Source organism: Martes martes (genome assembly GCF_963455335.1).
Source record: "Martes martes genome assembly, chromosome: 6".
NCBI lineage: Eukaryota > Metazoa > Chordata > Mammalia > Carnivora > Mustelidae > Martes > Martes martes.
Genome location: NC_137893.1, coordinates 61,927,465 through 61,931,233, shown reverse-complemented (window position 1 = coordinate 61,931,233; position 3,769 = coordinate 61,927,465). Strand labels below are relative to the sequence as shown.

Sequence of the window (3,769 nt, the reverse complement as noted above, 5' to 3'; positions counted from 1 at the left end):
TCATATTTCCAAATCATCACCTCCCTAATCTGCTCTCTACTACTCCCATTTTTGTTGTTCCCACTCTAAACAACCTAAAATGGATAATATACTTATCTTTTGGCTGCTGACAGTTTGGTAGAGTCTAGTGTGCCTCCGTTCTGTGCTAGTCTGCTTCAGTTATTCTAACACAAGACATATGGGAACTTCTTTTGTTTTTCTGCCCACTTACTCTAACACAGTTCCAGGAGCTGGAACTATAGCAGTGAACCAGTCAAAATTCTTGTTTTCAGGTTGGTCCAAGTGTCGGGGCCGGAGGTGTCCTCCTGATCCCTTTCCCTCCTTGTGTCTCCATAGGCAATCCATTCATCAAGGATTTTGTATCCAAGTTCCAAATGTTTGTAACCCAAGATGATGAATGCTGACATGGATGTAGCTGGTGCTAGAAAGCAGGTGGAACTGCAGGAAAAAAACAAAACAAAACAAAACAAAACAAAAACACACAACTTCTCAATGAAGTGTGGGAACTCCAACACACACCTAAAATACTTTCTGAAAAAGTAGATGCAGTTAAGGAAGAAAATCTGAAGCTAAAATCAGAAAATCAAGTTCAGGGACAATATATAGAAAACTTCACATTATCTTCTAGCGTTTTTCAAATATCTGACACAAAAAAACAAAGAAAAGTTAGGGATTCATCTCCTTTCTGTTTTATGGAAGTGCTGCCAATCTTTTTTTAAAACTTGGATCAATTCCAAATGTTTGTGGCTTAATTAAATAGTTATGAAGATAATGTCAGATCTAGGCAAAATTAGGAACATAATAGAAGAGTTCCATGGGTTTGTGTATTATATTAGTCCATGAAAATGTGCAAATATAGTGTAAATACTTTGTAATTAGTAGTGCATATATTTATGGAACATGAAAGTAAATGTTTGATCGAATTTGCTTTGACTTGTAGGGTTAGCGCTCTTTTATTATAGGCATAGTAAGAAAAACAAGAGAGTAACCATTATGTTGTGAAAAAGTTGGACTAAAATCATGTATTGAATGCACAAGTGTATATATCCTATCCACCATCTTGGGCTTCTTCTCCGTTTGCTTCTCTTTCCCATTTCCCTTCCCCAAGGCAAAAAAAAATTAGTTTCACATTTGTAAAAGTAATTTCAATAGTTAGTCATCTATGAGCGTAGCCTAAACTCTAATTGCTAAAACACAACCAAAATAAGATGTTTTCTCACTTAGGGCTTGCTATATTTGGTAATAAGATAGGATTGTTGGTTTCTCTTTAATCAATTAAAAACATACCTATAAAAATGAAGATTTTTCTTGAAACTGAGTTGTAAAATTGGGAAGATCTATTGTTAAAAGTTTTCTCCCCTGAAACAACTAATACACTATACGTTAATTGACTTTAAATTAAAAAAAAAAAAGGCAAAACAAAACAAAAACGTTCCTCTGGTACAAAATAATCCATTTGGTATCTGAAAAGATAAGCTCTGGTTTTGCCTATGCCTGAAATATGAAAATTTGAGGAAAAATAGAAATACGATGGGAAAGTACTTGGTAAACAGTAGTAACTAACTCCAAATGTTTTTACTCCAGATCTGTGTTACCTCTGGCAGAGATGAGATCTTTGGGGGATATACATGAAAGTGGATTAAGTTGGATTAACCTTATATAAACTACATCTAGAAGAAAATGGTTTTAAGAGTTTGGACTCAAGGTTTATTTGTAGTACCCAGCAGATCAACTTTTGCAAAATCCCTTAAGAGTGAGTTAGTATCAAAATCATGAATAAAAAGGGAGAATTTTATACGTATACTAATTGATTCTTTCTTGTTATTTTATCTCATTTCTTCTCCAAAAATTTTCTGTGAACTCTACTTCTTTGCAGACTTTAAGTCATTCTTTTTTTTTTAATTTCTGATTGTTTCTTTTTTTTTTCATTTTATTTTATTTCTTTTCAGTGTTTCAGAATTCATTGTTTATGCACCACACCCAGGGCTCCATGCAATATGTGCCCTCCATTAAACACCCACCACCAGGCTCACCCAACCCTCCAAAACCCTCAGTTTGCTTCTCAGAGTCCACAGTCTCTCATGGTTTGTCTTCCCCTCCAATTTCCCCCAACTCACTTCTCCTCTCCATCTCCCAATGTCCTCCGTGTTATTCCTGATGATCCACAAGTAAGTGCTCATGGATAGGAAGAATAAACATTGTTAAAATGTCTATACTACAATCTACACAATCTATACTTTCAATACCATCCCAATCAATCTATAGAACAATCTATACTTTCAATACCATCCCAATCAAAATTCCACTGGCATTTTTCAAAGAGCTGGAACAAACAATCCTAAAATTTGTATGGAACCAGAAGAGACCCCTAATTGCTAAGGAAATGTTGAAAAAGAGAAACAAAACTGGGGGCATCATGTTGCCTGATTTCAAGCTTTACTATGAAGCTGTGATCATCAAGACAGCATGGTACTGGCACAAAAACAGACACATAAACCAGTGGAACAGAGTAGAGAGCTGAGACCCTCAACTCTGTGGTCAAATAATCTTCAACAAAGCAGGAAAACATATACATTGGAAAAAAGGCAATCTCTTCAACAAATGGTGCTGGGAAAATTGGACAGCTATGTGTAGAAGAATGAAACTCGACCATTCTCTTACACCATACATAAAGATAAACTCAAAATAGATAAAAGACCTAAATGTGAAGCAGGAATCTATCAAAATCCTAGAGGAGAACGTAGGCAGTAACCTCTTCGACCACAGCAACTTCTTTCAAGATATGTCTCCAAAGGCAAAGGAAATAAAAGCGAAAATGAACTTTCGGGACTTCACCAAAATCAAAAACTTCTGCAGAGCAAAGGAAACAGTCAACAAAACAAAGAGGCAACCCATGGAATGGGAGAAGATATTTGCAAATGACAGTACAGACAAAGGGCTGATATCCAAGATCTATAAAGAACTCCTCAAACTCAACACACACAAAACAGATAATCACGTCAAAAAATGGGCAGGAGACATGATCAGTCACTTCTCCAAAGAAGACATACAAATGGCAGACACATGAAAAAATGTTCATCATCATTAGCAATAAGAGAGATTCGAATCAAAGCCACATTGAGATACCACCTTCCACTCGTTAGAACGGCCAAAATTAACAAGATAATGAACAACATGCATTGGAGAGGATGTGGAGAAAGGGGAACCCTCTTACACTGTTGGTGGGAACGCAAGTTGGTGCAGCCACTTTGGAAAACAGTGTGGAGATTCCTTAAGAAATTAAAAATAGAGCTACCCTATGGCTCTGCAATTGCACTACTGGGTATTTACCCCAAAGACACAGATGTAGTGAAAAGAAGGACCATCTGTACCCCAATATTCATAGCAGCAATGGCCACAGTCGCCAAACTGTGGAAAGAACCAAGATGCCCTTCAACGGATGAATGGATAAAGAAGATATTGTCCGTATATACAATGGCGTATCATGCCTCCATCAGAAAGGATGAATACCCAACTTTTGTAGCAACATGGACAGGACTGGAAGAGATTACACTTTTAGTCACTCTTTAACAATTCTTTAAACTTTAGGTAGATCTCATTAAATAAGGAACTTAGTATCAGAAATAATGTAATAAAGTTAAATAGAAAAAGAAATCCATCAATCCAGCTTATGGTTATTAGATTTGGGCTACTTTTACTCATGAAATAACCTTTTGTTTGTGTCAGTGTGAGATTTGATGATTGACTTTAGCTGTATGAATGTATGCAA

The 3,769-nt window shown here is 36.2% G+C and overlaps 1 pseudogene across 1 annotated transcript; it reads left to right on the top strand.

Moving 5' to 3' along the window:
- The first annotated feature begins 390 nt into the window (after positions 1–390).
- On the top strand, positions 391–719 carry LOC308344325 (short coiled-coil protein B-like; annotated as a pseudogene). The gene has a single exon. The product of its transcript is annotated as a short coiled-coil protein B-like (transcript).
- The last annotated feature ends 3,050 nt before the right edge of the window (positions 720–3,769 follow it).